Source organism: Lissotriton vulgaris, chromosome 5, assembly GCF_964263255.1.
Source record: "Lissotriton vulgaris chromosome 5, aLisVul1.2, whole genome shotgun sequence".
In the NCBI taxonomy this organism is placed as follows: domain Eukaryota; kingdom Metazoa; phylum Chordata; class Amphibia; order Caudata; family Salamandridae; genus Lissotriton; species Lissotriton vulgaris.
This window is the reverse complement of record NC_141693.1, coordinates 1,334,186,688-1,334,203,999: the sequence shown is the minus strand read 5'-3', so window position 1 is coordinate 1,334,203,999 and position 17,312 is coordinate 1,334,186,688. Positions and strand designations below refer to the sequence as shown.

The 17,312-nt window shown below is 43.2% G+C and overlaps 1 pseudogene; it reads right to left on the bottom strand.

Annotated features, from left to right (window-relative positions):
- Nucleotides 1–304: 304 nt before the first annotated feature.
- Nucleotides 305–3,506, bottom strand: LOC147712561 (uncharacterized; annotated as a pseudogene).
- Between the last annotated feature and the right edge of the window lie 13,806 nt (nucleotides 3,507–17,312).

Below are 17,312 nucleotides of genomic sequence, written 5' to 3'. Positions count from 1 at the left end.
GAAAACAATGCAGGAGAGACCATGACGCAGGATCACTTCTGGTCCGAACCTGAAAGAAAAACAGAGCCGTAATACACAACCCCAAAACCTTGTAAAGGTAGCATCACATAGGGTGGGGAAAAAATCAATGCAAGAAACATTGCAGATCATAGCAAAGCAAAGATGCAACATAAACAATGCAGTAGAATACAAATGGGTGGGATAATCCTCGCCTCCGTGTCCTTAATAGAATTGAAAATTCTTGTCACGAATGTTTGCAAATTTTTAATTCTATGGCAGGACAGGAGGCTCAGATTATGCTTGTTCAAAGCTTGTCCACCACAACAGAGGCAATATCCACAATGGGTTTCAAATAATATGTCTTAAACACAGTATCAGAAGACCAATCAGCCGTCTTCACAATGTCTTGCAAACTTACACCAACATGAAAAGCCTTAGAGGCCATGGCACCCCTCGCGGAATGAGCTCCAAAAATGGAGACATCAATTCCTGCCTCCGACATAAGCCAGCGTACCCAACGAGCAAGAGTAGCTGGCGCCACAGGCTTAAAAGGCTTTTGTAAAGCAATCAACAACTGTCCAGACAAATCCTGACGAAAAGGAGCAGTACTCACCTCATAATCTTTTATGCAGCGGACCACACACAACTGTGGGTGCTGAGGAAAAGCTGGATAAGTGACAGTAGACAGATTAGTCTTTGTACGTCTGGAAACCGTAAAAGTAACGCCTTCCGGCCCGCGAGATCCAACGCGCGTACATCCGAGATACGCTTACAAGATACCAAACATAAAAGCATTGTCAATTTTGCAGACAATTGCTTATGAGACAGAGAAGCGTTGGGAGGCCAAGCCTCCAGAAAACGTAACACAAAGGAGACATCCCAAAGAGCTACATACTTCGGACATGGCGGCTTAGCCATCCGAACTCCACGAAGCAATGTAGCGATTAGATGATGTTCCCCAATAGGCTTCCCGTCGACAAAATTATGGCCCGCAGAGAGAGCGGAGCGAAAAGAATTGACAGTCCTGTAAGCAGAACCAGAAGAAGCGATGGAAGCAAGAAAATTAACAACTAAAGAGACATCAGCTGAAGCGGGATCCAGGTCTCGTTCAGAACACCAATCACACCATCGACGCCAAGCTGACGCATAACGCTTGCGCGTGTTGGGGGCCCAAGCTTCATTGATAAATCTCTCAGCGTCTCCAGATAAGCCAGGGACTTTCCAGCGTTCCCCGAAAGACGCCACGCCACCAGACGGAGCTGGCCCGACAGAATTAGAGGATGTGGATGGAGCAGAGGATCCAACAGTAGGTTCCACTTCGATGGAAGCAGGAACGGAGTCGAGCAACTCATTTCCAGAAGGTCCGGAAACCACGTTTGAGCCCTCCAAAGAGGAGTTATCAGAATGATCTCCGATTGAAACTGCTTCGTTCTGGCCAAGACTCGCGGGATCATTGCGAACGGGGGAAAAGCATAGCAAAGCTGAGGAGGCCAAGTCTGGAGAAAGGCATCCGTGGCAAGAGCCTCCGGATCCGGACGCCAGCTGTAAAACTTGGGCAGTTGAGCATTGAGGCGAGAGGCGAAGAGATCGATCCAAGGTCGACCCCAAAGGCGAGACAGAGTCCGAAAGACACGGGGGTGAAGACGCCAGTCGCTGAAGTCCAGCAGATGGCGAGAGTTCCAGTCGGCCACTTGATTCTGGCGACCTGGGAGATACTCTGGAATAAGAGTGATCTTCCTCTGAAGGCAGAAATGCCAGAAATCCTTTGCAATCTCTGCTAACAGTCTCGACCGTGTTCCCCCCAGTTTGTTCACATACCTTACCGCCAAGATGTTGTCCATGCGGAGCAAAATGCAACATCTGGTGGCCTGAGGAGCAAGGCTGCGGATCGCAAAAGATCCCGCCAGAAGTTCCAGGCAATTGATGTGAAGGGCTAATTCGTCCCGAGACCAACGCCCGCCCGTCGTCATGTCTCCGCAATGGGCTCCCCAGCCCCATAGACTCGCATTCGACTCCAACACTAAATCCGGAGTCAAGCCGAACAGGGCTTTCCTGTTCCAGGCTTCCATGTGATGGAGCCACCACAACATCTCCGACTTCGCGTCCTGTGACAGAGGAACAAGGTCGGAATAACGAAGACCCTTCTGCAAGTGCCGGATCTTGAGTCGTTGCAGGGCCCGATAATGTAAGGGACCTGGAAAGATCGCCTGAATGGAAGAGGCCAATAGTCCGACAATCCGAGCGATCGACCGCAAAGATACGTTCGGTGCAGACAACAGTAACTTCAATTCCCTCTTGATAGACCTGACCTTCTGGGCAGGCAAGAGAAGCTGGCAAGAGATCGAGTCCACAAGGAAACCCAGAAACTCTATCGACTGAGTGGGTTGCAAATGAGATTTCTGAGGATTCACTAGAAATCCGAGAGGCTGAAGCAGATCGATTGTCCACAACAAATGGTAATGTAGTTGCAGCGGGCACTGACCCATCAAAAGAATGTCGTCCAGATACACGATTAGCCGCACCCCCGCGCTCGCAGCGATTCCATAACTGGTCTCAGGAGCTTCGTGAAGCACCATGGAGCGGACGATAGGCCGAACGGGAGAACCGTGTACTCGAACCACTCCCCTGACCATTGGAACTGAAGAAAGCGGCGATGAGGCGGAAAGATGGGAACAGACAAGTAAGCGTCCTTCAAATCTGGGCGAACCATCCAGTCGCCCTTGCGAAGAAGATCCCTGAGAAGATCGATGCCCTCCATCTTGAAGTGGCGATAGACCACCCCGTTGATGAACTCCTTAAGATTGAGCACAAGGCGAGAGCCTCCCCCTTTCTTCTCCACCAGAAACACATTGCTGGCGAACCCCTGTGGATGTAGGGTCGTGCGGACAATGGCCCCTTTGAGAAGAAGAGAATCGATTTCCTTGGAGATCACCTCTCGATCTCGTTGGGAAAAAACAAGGGGAGAAGGGAGGGGACCCTGAAGGGGTGAGTGATAAAATTCGATGTGGTACCCTTGAACTGTCTGCAAGATCCATGCATCGTTTGAGATCGTGCGCCAATTCTCTAGAAAAAATTGCACCCTGCCACCCAGAACAACACTGTCGTAAGGAATCAAGCTCACCTGTTGAGGAGAAATCTTGGCGACCGCCCTGGTTTCCACCGTAGCCTCCTTTGTTGCCTTGACCACGACCTTTACGGGAGGGGTAGAAGGTCGTCTTGGAACTGGAATAGGAGGACTGTTGCTGTTGACGCTGTCCGCCCCCTCCCTGGTGGGACTGCTGGCCACGCTGCTGACCAGAACCTCGGCCGAACGAACGTCCCCCAGAACGTCCGGCCCTGGCAAAAACCGGGCGGAACGCCCTGCGCAAGGAAGACTGCGCCTTGTCGAGGCCACTAAAGGTCGCAACGAACTTTGTTAATTCTTTTAAGAATGGTTGGCCAAACAGGAGACCCTGAGCCAAGGGGCCCGACTCAGACGTTGCCAGTTCAGACAACCGGGGATCCATTTTCAATAAGATGGAACGTCTACGTTCGGTGGACAGGGCACAGTTCGCGTTTCCCAGGAAACAGATAGCCCGTTGGGCCCATCCAATAAGCTCATCCGGGTCGATGCCAGACGCCGACCCTTGTGCCTGATAACCCAAATCCAGGATCTTCGTTAGGGGGCCAAGAAGATCAAGTAGCTTATCCTGACACAGGCGCCAAGAGCGATCAATCCCTTTCTTTGGGTCTTTGGTGAATTTTTTGAGGTATGTCAAAATAGTCGGATCGACCTCTGGGGTGTCAGCTAATTTATCCTCCAACTCTGGGCGAGGGCACTCGGAACGTAACCGAGAGCGCATCTCCTGATCAAAGGAATCACAGATGTGAGCCTGTATGTAATCAGCAACCTCTAGTGCAGGGGACCAAGTTTTGGAGTTGGGATGGATGATATCCGTTGGCTCAAAGGTCAGGACCGGTGGATGGGAAGAGGCGTCAACAAAATGTTCTTTGCGTGACTTTTTAGCAGGGGGAAGACCAGAGGGACCTGAAGACGAAGGGGAGGAGGTGTTCTCCATGTCTGGGGGAGGAGGATGGGACCTTTTAGACACAGTAGGGGCAGATAAGGACTTAGCTAATTTCATAAAGTCAGACTTATGAGGATTCTTAGGCGACTTAGAGGAGTGTTTGGTAGAAGAGGATGGAATCCAGCCCTGCTGCTGAGCGTAATCTGTCAAATGGCGCTTCAGAGGTCCTATTGCGTGGACTAGCGCAGTATTGACTGAATGTCGGACCCCCTGGTCAAGGGCATCGACCAAGTCGTATTCAAAGGACTCCTCGGGTTCCTCATCGTAATAATATTCCTCAGCGTCCTCATATTCAGCCATGGTGGAAGAAAAAAGAAAATACACACCACTGAGGAAATATATATATAAATATATATATGTACACCAATAAGCCCACAAAAATAATAATAAAGAAGGGTCAAGGCGTAAACCAAGCGACCCAGTCAGGGGGAGTGACAGCCCCAAGCAAGCCTAACAGGCAGAGCAACCAACTCGCCAAAGACAGGTAAATTCAAAAGTGGAGGGACAGGCTTGCAAATATAGCCACCCTAGGCAACGCCTCTATTGATTATACAGCCCTAAACCCTATTCTGGAAAAAGGCGTCCTGAGGGGCTCTCCGGCAGGCAGTGGGCTGAGGCACAACAAGCAACGCCGCCTCCGAGCGTGTCTGGGCTCCGTGACACACACGGAATGTAAATAAAGCCAACGCGCATGCGCGGAGGCGTGCCTGATACTCCGGAAGAGGAGCGACGCGCGACACCAGCGCGCGAACCCCTGAGCCCCGGTCCCGCTCCACAAAACAGAAGACACACGGGCACAATGCGCCCGTAGTACAAGAGAGGCGACACGCGCTCTCAGAAGCTTAACAATAAACAAAGCATCATACGCCGAAATAACGGATGCCAGAGGCGACGAACCACACGGCAAAGTGGCAATAATCAAAGGGAGCAGCTGAAAAGCGGCATACAACGTGTGAGTAAACGCACAAAGCAATATACTAGGCAATGCAATAAACAAACATGCAAGGTGTAATAAGTAAGAGAAATGGACTTAACTGGCTGCGAAGCAGCAAAGAAAGAGGAAGTGTTGTCCTCTAGGGTGGTTTATATAACATGTAGTCTCTATGGTTGCCTAAGGGCTCATGGGAGTTGTAGTTTGCTTTTTTCTTTACTATGTTCCTATTGGCTGCTGTTGGTAGTAAAGAAATCGAGAAAGCATAATCTGAGCCTCCTGTCCTGCCATAGAATTGTGTTGCAGTGCAGTAGAAAGTAGAAGGTGCTCCTCAAAGGTTGACTAGTCAATTTTCAGGTGCTTATTGCTGTATTTGTGTGTTAAACTGGTACCAATGTGGTGAATTCTTTGCCCAAACAGTGGTTACATATCAAAATGTGACAAAATATAGAAACAACGCTATCACAAAATGTGTTGCCTTACTCTTCATAATTTGCCTTTTGTGCTACATAATTTGCTAAATCGAGCCATACAATTTGGTCTTCCCCGTCGCATAATTCCAGTGGCCCTGTTTAAAGGATGCCCAGTTGCACAACACCAACTGAAGTCAATAGAGAAAGTACCTTATCCACATAATAGAAATGACAGAGTCAATATCTGACTTTTAAGTGGGACCTCTTGAATTAGAAACAATTGAGACACTTTTAATCACTGAGGCGGCTGTCATTACCTAATGTGATCCTTGTGAGATACACCTGATTTTAGCCTGATGAATCTGCATGATTTTTACATAGCAATTAGTCAGCATATACATCTGCAGTAGTGTAGCAAAAGCACAGTTGGATCTAATGAATGCAAGGAAATTGGTACCCATAACCTAGTCTGTTAGTAAAAACACCTACTTATTGGGGGGAAGGGAATTCATCACACTGCTATGCCACAGCACCACTGCTCCTGCTACACTATTGATAGCTATGCTCCTGTACATGTGTTTTATTTAAAACTGTGATTAAAGGTTGCCAGTGTAGTCAGACAATTTTTGTTTGAGTTAGTGATCTAAGTAGTGTCTGTAATCTTAGATCGTTAAATTTTTTTAAAATGGTGCCTGCATTTTACTTAATTAATCAATCAATCAATCAGGGGTTTGTAAAGTGCGCTACTTACCCATTAGGGTCTCAAGGTGCTGGAGGGGGGTGCGGGGGCGGCGGCTCTGTTGGGGTAATCTGAATGTTCAGGTCTTGAGGTCCTTCCTGAACTGGAGCAGTGTAGGGCTTTGCCGGAGGTGGAGGGGGAGGTCATTCTAGCTCTTGGCTGCAAGGTAAGAGAAGGACCTTCCACCCTCTCTGGTCCTGTAGAAGCGTGGGACAGTGGCCAAGGAGAGGTCGGCTGATCAGACGTTTCTCTTGGGGGTGTGGAAGGAGAGTCATTTGAGGTATTCAAGTCTATTGTTGTGGAGGGCCTTGTATGCGCGAGTGAGCGGTTTGAATGTTATTCTGCTTGCGACGGGGAGCCAGTGGAGATCAAGGAGGTGTTGGTGAGGTGGTTGTGCATGCACATGTGTGGTGAGTGCCTACAGAATGACACACAGCCTGCAGTAGCGACCACATCTTTGCACTTTTTTGTTTTTCTTGCACAGCTTCAACAAAAGGCATGACAAATTCAACTGGTCAACAAGGCAAGAACTATTGGTTTTGCCAGTGTTTATTATTTCAGTGGAGGTGTTGGACCAAATGCTGGACCTAATAAAAGTCCGGATGGTGTGCAAAATTAGATGCAAAATAAAGGCCAGTCTTATGGACTATGGGTCACTGCGAACCAGTTGCCGTCATGAACATTTTTGGCAGTGTTAAATATTATTAGTGCACCTAAAAACAGAGTCTAAAACTTTGTTTTTGTTAGAGCCAATAATGAAATACTGATTTTCCCTATACACATAATGTGGTGTTAGGGCCAGAGTTGCAGACCTAGAACTGGGAAACCAGTTTCAAGTCCTGGAGTTGGCTCATTATCCTGTGATTCTGGGCAAATAACTTAATCTCCCTATAAACAATGAGTGGTGACATTGTGTAATGTAATTGGTGCTCATGTAAAGCACTCCAGTACCTTCAGGTCTGTTCTGCTATATGAAAAATGAACAACAAGGTAAAAACAAAACATTAATATAAGTAAGGACTGTTTAGTACTTTATGTGTAAATGGCTTGTCCATTTAAATTGTGATCTTGGACAAATATACTTTATTTCACCCAAAGTTCTTGTGAGAGGCTGGCCTGGTATATGATGTCCACTTATGTAAGTGGGCACCTTGCACCAGTCCAGACAACCCCATATAGTGGTTTTAGAGGTCTTAGACAACCTTAGAAAGCTCTCTAAGTGGTAGCTGTGGAGAGCAGCCTTTAAGGTTTAGTACAGAAGGAGTGTAAAGTAGCTTGTTTTATCAGTATGCCATCTTATAGGTAAAGATTGGATAAAAAGAACCACATAATGTACTTATAAAAATATGTATTTATTATACAGCACTCTCTAATACACACATGCATCTCCTACCCTGAGATAAATACAATGCACACAACTCATAGCGAAACAATTATGTAAGTAGCACAGAATACACAGTGGCCCCCAGGGCGGGACCAAAATAGAAGAAAGTGGTATAAGAATCACGACTCGAGTTGACACACAGTCAAGAGGAGAATTGCTGGAAACCTAAGGAACCACCCAAGGCAGTAGATGGGGTGTGCAGTGTGTGAACAACTGCGGTCTTCATACAGTTCAATGTGTAAATTAGTGCACAGTGCTCTAATGTGCTCTCAATAGTTTTATGCTAATTGAATGTCATTGAGTGGTTGTGTGCATGTGTATTGTAATGCTATTGTAATGCTGTGTATTACTTGGCATATTTCAATTATTTTGTTATTCCCAGGTTTCACATGTGAGCATATTTAAAATGCGCTATATTTTATTGTTTGTAATTTCATCTGTGTATTTATTCCTTTTATATATGGTAGTTTAGGTTTATGACATATTTAGGGTGATGGTTTTTCTCCATTTCTAGGTGAATTCGCTTTTTTTTAAAATTTACTTTCTTAATGTTTGCCTTTCTGCTGTTAGTGTTATATCCTGTGTGCATTGGTTTTTAAAATGATTCTTTTGCAGTGCATGTGAGTGGCTTACTCCAAGGCTTGGCTGGTGTAGATTTGAGCCTGTCCGGGCAGTTGTACTGCTTAAATAGATGTGGGTGTAACTTATGAGCACTGGGTCTGCCTTACACTTTTGTAATAGTGGTTATACATCTTCATGGCCCTCCTTGTTCCCCCTTACTTTTTGTACTTTTCCCTTCTTTTCTCCCACTTTGTAGTAGGTATTGTTCCTTTTTCTGACACTCCCCCGCCCTGGCTACTCCACACATACTACAAAGTAGTAGGTCTACGTGTGCCTGAGTCCTACTTGTAATGGTAGGAGCCCTTCGAGAAATACAGCAGATTGAGGTGAACATCTACAGGGTGGATTTTGGCAAATAGCACTTAGTTTTTTGAGACGTAGTACTACAATAGCATTATTCTGAAACTCGCAAATTGCCTTGTAAATCGAGCCTATTGTTAATAGTTTCTACAGTCATAGTCTCTATGGCCCAAACGTACATTTTATCATTGACCGTCAGAGGTAATTAGAACAATTGAAGGACAGTCGCAGAAAGCAAATGCGCGCCTTCATCCAAAGCAGTTCTGAATTACCTTCAGGCAGCGTTCCCACTCTAAACACTAACACGCTTTGAAGTGCAGAGTGACTCTGCACTTCAAAGAGTGTTAGTGTTTATAGCGTTAGTGTTTTACGCAGACTGGTGCAGAAAATGTTTCCTACTCTGAAGCTACAGGCCCTGCCACGTGTGATGCACCTATGAGAAGTATACACACTGAGTGCCAGCTTCAAAAACATAAAAATTGAAATGTTTCTAACGCTAGGCCCTGCTGGCACACAGGGTGTATATTGCTCAGAGGTGCGTGACACTGGCAGGGCCTAGCTTCAGAAACAATTCTCTTTACATGTTGTTATATGACATCCCTTTATTACTGTAATAACCACACTTTCCCAATTGCTTTATCAACCTTCTTGCTTCTCAAATTTGCTTGAAAATGCATCATTTACCCACTCTTTTTTCAAAAAATTCTCTGGGGAGAACCCCCGAGCCCTCCTTAAGGTGTTCAGGCTCGCTTGCTGTGCTCGCTCACCACAGTACACTCCAAAAGATGTTTACACCACACCACTTTCAAATGTCAACAGCCACCACTGTCTGAAATAAATTTTGTGTTACGCCTGCCCCATTTCGCGTTACGTGTTATTCAGGTCTTTCCACCCACGCATATTTCTCCCTCTTATCGAAGTTGAAATGTTGGGATGTATGCTATAGGTCCCTTTATGTTATTACTTATAATTCTAGTCCGCTTAGCTGGTTACTTCACTATCTGCAAAGAGCTAATGACCCATGGACACTCTATTGTATTATGAATTTTTTGAGGCTTGCTGTGAGGTTAAGAAATACAAGAGGAGTTAGCTAATTACGTAGTTTTTAAATATGTACCCCATTTTATCCTTTTATCTGTTTGTATTGGTAATTCTAGACGCTTTCCAGCTGTAATTTAATTCTATTTTAACTTTGTAAATATATTGTACTTTTATGATGTTTTTTTAATCATCGAATAAAGAATTACTGAACTGGTTACTTCACTGGGTTGTCCACTCAATGATATTTCGCCCTAAAGCGGCATAGGTTCGACGGAGAGATGGTGGGGTGATATGCTGAAATGGACTTTGTTAATGCACTCCATTATGTGATTGTCATTGCAAGATGTCAGACCGCACAGCCAGAGCTTCCGATTTAGGAACTGGGGAACCAGGTTCAAGCTTCCGCTTCGGCTCAGCTTCCTGTGATTCTGGCCAAATCACTTAATCTCCCCGTGCCTAACAAAAAATGAATGTGTCCTTGTGTAACGTAACTAACTAGTGCACAGGTAATTAAGTGCTCCAATACCTTCCGGTCGAGTTCGCGCTATGTAAATCTGCAACAACAAAAAATAGTAGTAATAGTATGTAGCTAGTTGAGACCTGCAGAGGTGGACTAAATGAAAGTTGTGAGGAAGTGAGTTTCTGTTGCAGTACCCCCCCCCCCCCCCACACACTTTTTGCCTGATACCATAGTAAATGGTACCCTAGGTACCCAGTTGGCAGGGTATGCTCAGACGTGAGTCCCTTGCTCACTTCGCCACTTCGATTCAAGATAGCCTGGCTGATGAGGATTATGAATCCAAAACCGGTCCCAGGATGCTTGTTTCCGGTCCAGGGAAGACATGGCTTAGCCGTTCGGGCTGGACTGTTCCCATGAGGGACAGGGTCAAACTGATTTGCATATGGCCATGTCTGAACTAGGGTGGCTGAGTGAGCTAAAGAATGGTGATGGATTAAACCCAGATCAGTTGACTGGGGGTGAGTGTTTGATTTTTCTCAAACGCTCCGTCCATCATCCCCCTTTGTATCACTTTGTTCGCCCTAAGTTGGCAGGGTATGCTCAGACGTGAGTCCTTTGCTCACTTGGCCACTGGATTCAAGATAGCCTGGCTGATGAGGATTATGAATCTGAAACCGGTCCCAGGATGCTTGTTTCCGGTCCAGGGAAGACATGGCTTGACAGTTCGGGCTGTACTGTTCCCATGAGGCACAGGGTCAAACTGATTTGCATATGGCCATGTCTGAACTGGGGTGACTGAGTGAGCTAAAGAATGGTGATGGATTAAACCCAGATCAGTTGACTTGGGGTGAGTGTTTGATTGGCTCAAATGCTCCGTCCATCATCCCCTTTTGTATCGCTTTGTTCGCCCTAAGTTGGCAGGGTATGCTCAGACGTGAGTCCCTTCCTCACTTGGCCACTGGATTCAAGATAGCCTGGCTGATGAGGATTATGAATCCTGATGGAGCAAGGTGAAGAACAAGATTTTGTTCAAACTTGGGAAGTTAATCTTTCATAACAAAGTAACCAAATTAAAAGTTTGTGGTGAAATTATTAATCAACTTAGTTTAAGAATGCATTTATCATTACACGCGGAATAAACTAATGTGCTCTAAGAAATAATAACAAACGAATCCTGTCTATTGTCTTTGTCAGTATTAAACGCGGCAGTAAAATTAATGGCATGTGCTTATTTTATGTGCTTATGTTATGTCTTTTGTGATGGTCCAAGATACTAGAAGACATCACCATCCAATTGGAGAAACATACAAGGGAGATAAATGAACGGAAATTACACAAGTATCGGAGGGATACTATAGACTATAAGCTGGGGGAGGTATACTCCTGGGCTGAGGTCTATGCCAGGAGACGACAGAACAGACCACCTAGAGACCATACCAACACCACAACAGAGACCTCCTCTTCAGAGGAAGAAACACGCACGGAACAGAGACGTGTCAACATACAAAAACCATCAACTAGTGCTGAATCTTCTACCCTCTCTGCGGTTCCTTTTTTAGAGGAAGGACCAGGAGAAAGAGACGACCCAGGAGGAGCCAGGCAAAAAGAAAAGGAAAAGGAGAAAGAGAAGGAAAGGGACATGAGAAGCACAACCTTGAACCAGAGGGTAGAAAAACCAAAGAAGAAGACAACCTAGTGATTAACATTTCTTCACACACTTTATCTGAACAAGAAATCACTGTATTACAAAAAGGCACTTCATTCATCCCCACCAGCCACACCAACGAGTTGGAGCTTGAAGTCAGTCTATTCAAATTTATGCGTAATTTGCGCTTGAGACACTTTTTTGAAAATGTTTTGCCTCCACAAGATAGAGATCATGATGACCAACTGAAAGGATTACGAGCCAAAAGTACATTCATGGCACCAACTAGTCACAAATCCTTCGATATCTTTGAGAGTTTGGTCAAAAACTACATCAGTGGCATCAATTATACCAGGAAGAAAAAGCATATGAATTTGACTAAGAAGGAATATTCAATACTCAACAACCTAGCTAAGAGAATGGATATCACATATCAAACTGCCGATAAAGGGGGTGCTCTTGTCCTCATGGACACCACATTTTACAAGGAACAAGTTCAAGAACACCTTTCAGATAGAAACACTTATGACCTCATGCACTTCAACCCTACAAACCAATATCGAGAAGTTTTGATGCACATACTGTCAATGGCTGAAGAGAATGGTACTATTGACTTGAAAACCAAGAAGTTTTTGACTCCCATCAATCCTAGTACACCAAGCATGTACATGCTGCCGAAAGTTCATAAAAGCATAACCCGGCCTCCATTCAGACCCATTGTATCCACACGTGGCAGTATACATGAAAATACTGGTAAACTCATCGATAGGTACCTTCAACCACTAATTCAACAGTCTCGTACCTACATAAGGGACACCACACACTTCCTACAGAAAATAAATGGAATCAGACTTGAGGAAGATGAAACCATCTGGCTATGTTCCATAGATGTCAAATCGCTCTACACTAGCATCCCGCATGATCTTGGCATGGAAGCAATTGAGAATATTTTAATACACTCTGATCTAACTCAGGATTTTCAGATTTTCATCATGCAGCTGATGCATTTCACTCTATATCAGAGCTATTTTACTTGGGATGATCAATTCTATGCACAATTGTCCGGTACATCTATGGGCAATTGCGCAGCACCTGTCTATGCGAATGCATTCATGATATATTTTGAGGAGAACAACATCTTGAACCAGACTCCTTGGATCACGCATGCCATGATGTTCTTGTGATACATAGACGACATTTTTGTGCTATGGAGAGGAGACCAGGAATCTCTAGACAAGGCATTAACAGATCTCAATCACATCAATGATCGGATTCAATTTACTTCAGAGACCAATCAACAAACTATCACATTCCTAGATGTGAGAGTAACCAGGATGAATGATCATTTAGAGACCAATCTCTACAGGAAGACAACTGACAAAAACAATATCCTTCATTATAGTTCCTATCATCAGAGATCATTGAAGAATCATCTTCCGTTCTCACAACTCCTCCGTGTCAAACGGATTGTATCTGACACCTCTAAGTATGAGGAACAAGCATCCAATATGCTAGAACGCTTCGAAAAAAGAGGATATCCTAAAACCATTTTGGCTAATGCCAAAAAACGCTGTGACAAAATCAATCGCCAAGACATATTGGTCACACAACAAAAGGACAACGTCAAAAGACCTGTGGTCGTATCCAAATACTCTGAGGCTTCAAAAGCATATAAAACTTCTATATTGAGACACTGGCCGATCATCAGCTGAGAACAGGATTTCAATGGTATCTTTTGTGAACAACCGTTGTTTGCCTACAAAAGAGGCAACAACCTCAAAGAACTCATCAAAAACCCGAAACCCACGTCTTCAATCATATACAAAGGTAATCAACCTTGTCTAAATTGTCAAAACTGCAACAACATGATGAAAGGTCCTGTGATCAAACATCCCATGAAGGGCACCGATATCAAATTGAGACTGAATGCCACATGTGACACTGAAAATGTTGTATATATCATTAAATGTCCGTGTGGATTGGTATACACTGGAAAAACCACACGTAAACTGAAATTGAGAATTAATGAACATAAGAGCAATATAAGAACTGTCAACATAAAATCCAATTTGGCTCTACACTTTAAAGACAGCAGACACAACATCAGTCAGCTCAGGTTCGCTGCTGTGGAAGTGGTGAATAAGCGTGACGACAGAGACAACAATAACTTTTTATTGCAGCGTGAAAACCACTGCATTAAATACCTTCAATCCATGAAACCGTCTGGTCTTAATGACCGGATGGAATTTCAGTGTTATCTGTAGACTAGCTTTGTTCTTATGTACTTTCTTTGCATTATTATTTAACCGAAATGTGTCATCTAATTCACCAAATTTAGATTGGGTACATAATTGCGAGTATAGACTCTATACGCACATTTTACATACTATACTTTGTCTGGGATATCAGGGTTTCCATTGGTTATGTTCCGTTATCTCTTTAAGATGGCCGCCACCTGAACAGTCCTCTTTCTATACACATCTTTTTCACCCTACTCCCTTCCGCATATACGGAACATCAGTCTCGCATTCAATGGCGAAGGGCGAACTAGCAGGACGCGCGAGCTTGCAGCTACCATTCTGTAAGTCCATGCGCCGCGTAGCGCGTAACTCTTTTGACCACATTAGTTTACGTCTCGCAGATAATAGAGTTCATGTACAACTTATGCTTAACTGTTGGGCAGTTTGTTTCTCACGTCACCGGGCTCATTGTACTTTGCAGATATGAGATTGATTTTACTGACCATGTTATTTTGGATAATTTTCCCTTTTATTCTTGGGCAGGCACGTTTTCGGGTGCTGTTTACTTTCACGCAATGTTTAATGTTCTATGACAAAGCATTTGACGCCATTATGTAATGAAGATACGCATTTGTATATAAGATTGTGCCACGGTGGATCACACTTAGATTATATCATTATTCTTTCAGGATTCCCCTGATGAAGGACCATTGGTCCGAAATGCATTGGGACATGATGTCATAATGTACATACTGAAATGGATTGACATTTGAACCATTGAAAAGAATCTTCATTAATTTTGATGAAAAACTCATGTGAATAAAACATGAAGGAATTGGATATATCATTGGTTTTACTTTATTGTGACATTTGAAGTATGTGATATAGAAACACGTTTTGTTTCAAAGAGGTTGTGCTCAGAGAGTTGGCACTTACTCTAGGTGCCACCAACCACGTGTTTTGTGATGAAAGCTCATGGAGTTCCTGCTGTACGAAAAGGAGAAGTAATTATGATGCTGCCTATGTGTTCTTCTGCTAGGTAACATAATTAACAGGATTAATTAGTTAAGGGGGAGGGTAACAGAATGGGTCTCAATTATTTAATTAATTAATGTCTTGTGTTTGTTTAATAATAGTTTCCAAATTTAGGCCTAAAGATGATTCAGAGAATATGGCTGACAGAGCTGCAGACGCAAAAGCTTGTCCAGAGTGAACTTTTCACACATGCACAGCTGAGAAGATTTTTGCTGCATTGTCATCGTGAATTTAAAAGCAGTTCTTTGGTCGCGTTGAACGTGCTCATGAAGAGATGACCCAAGGACTTGAACTTTATATGCCTACCAAGGTTTAGAAGTGAAATGTACAAAACTCGAGGAAAAGTTACTTTCTCGAGGATGCTGAATTAAAAGACAATAGGACTTATGTAAAGCCTGGACTTGGTCAAGAGTCGGACATGACCGAATATCTTTATCGTGGACTGACACAGGATAGCTAATGAAAAGCTCGGATTTTCATGGAAGAATGTAAAATGTAGAAAGTTTAGTTAGTGAGAAAGGTATAAAGTCTGCCACAAAGAGCAAGGAAAAAACTCTTACTTTCCGATTCCTGAGTGTCGTGACATGCTGATGGACCTTTGGCGCATATAAGGACAGTAGACTTTAAATGATTTTTCCCTTTCAGGTGAAGAGAGAAATAGATTTAGGGAATGGGAAATTGTTATTTTGCCAATAATTCATGTTTCTGAGCTTGCTTCGATATGTCAGTCTTAATTTCATTCTTTATTAAATGCCTCTTCCTTATTTGAAAATAAAATAAAGATTCTAAGTCATAAATACTTTTTCCTTGTAAAAATAAAGATAATAAAAATTAGATGTGAAAAGACAAGCTGGTCTTGTTATTCATGGTCTACTTTCCATCAGTTGATCCAATCGCCTTAAGTGATTTGATTTATGGGTAATAATATGTTTACAATCATGCTAAAGAAAGATAAACTGCAGTTGTATATAATAATGTAAATATTTTGTGAATAGAATTATTAATCAAATCACCTGATTCAGTTGCTCAAAAATTGTCTCATTAGTGTTATGGGCCTGAATATGTGTTTGATGTTTAATGGTGAGTATTGAGATGATAGGTAGTGTTTATGAGACAGTTTTCCAATCAGAGCGCTGGATCAATTACTTGGTAGCAGAGGTACGGTTACTATGGTAACTAGCATGTTACATGGTAACATATAGGATTAATGTCTAAAACATGTGAAGTTTGTTTAGTTGTTATATGTAGTCGAAAGGTTTTTTCCAGCAATGTGAAAATTCCAGCTTTGTGCCGGCATAAGTAGTGTGACAGGTGAAGTTACACAGTGCATTTGTTCTGTTTCAAAATAGTGGTATCGTCGTATATCACAAGTGTTGTGGTCGTACAGCACAGGTTTAGGGATTTTAGGTGTGAAAGGTAGAATGTATAGTGAGGATTGTCTATGAAATCGTATCTTTTGAGTATAGGGACATCTGTCCTGTTTTAAAACTCACTGTGAAAAGAGTAGTAGAATTTATCTAAGCTTGAGTGAAGGGTAAGGAAGTGTCGTTTATCTTACTGGCGAGTGAGGATTTCTATTGGTGGCTTAAAGTCCTACTAAAGATTTATGTATGCATTGCTAGGGATTTTTCTGTATGAAAGTGCGTAAATGAATTTGTAATGTACGATCGAGTGAAACTCTAGATTGTCTCTAAGGAGGTGTAAAAATCTCTGTGTGTGCATTTGGAGAGAAACGAGTTAGTTATTACCTGCTAAAAGGGTAAAGTATCCTTACTTTATCGAATGATTTGAAATATTCTGTGAAAATAGCGTTGTCTATTTCACGTGAAAGAATACTTGAATGCTTGGGAAAGCTATCACTTTATTTTAGCGAGACGGACAAATGGTTTGTTTTTGTGGAGTTATTAACTGAATACAATTGAAAGTTTTGTAAATATGGAGCTGTGAAATTTTTTTGTAAAGGAGGGGTCAGTGTAAAGATCGAAGTGTGAGACAGAGAAGCTGCACACGTCACAAGAGTCACGCTGTGATTGGCTAACATACGTCACAGTATTCGCGCACAAATTGGTTCACGTGACAAGACAAACTTACAGCTGATTGGCCCATCCTGAAAAACAGTAATTCTATTGGTTGAGCAGAATAGTGACAAAGCTTAACCTGATTGGTTTATTAGTTAGTTTCACGCATGGATTGGTTGGTGTTGCAGAATAACAAGGAAGTTGTTACGATCTTTACAGAAGTAAGGAAAATTAGTTTAAAAGACATGGATTATAACAAATCCCTATCAATCTAGCCTAGGTATTTTGAGGGACAATGAGCATGCAGTGTATAAGAGGGGTAAGCTGCAACATCAGTTTTACTTGTCAAGCATTATGCACACCCAATGGCGCTTTTATTTGACGAGGTTTCGCCTTAGCACACTACATTTCGTGTTTG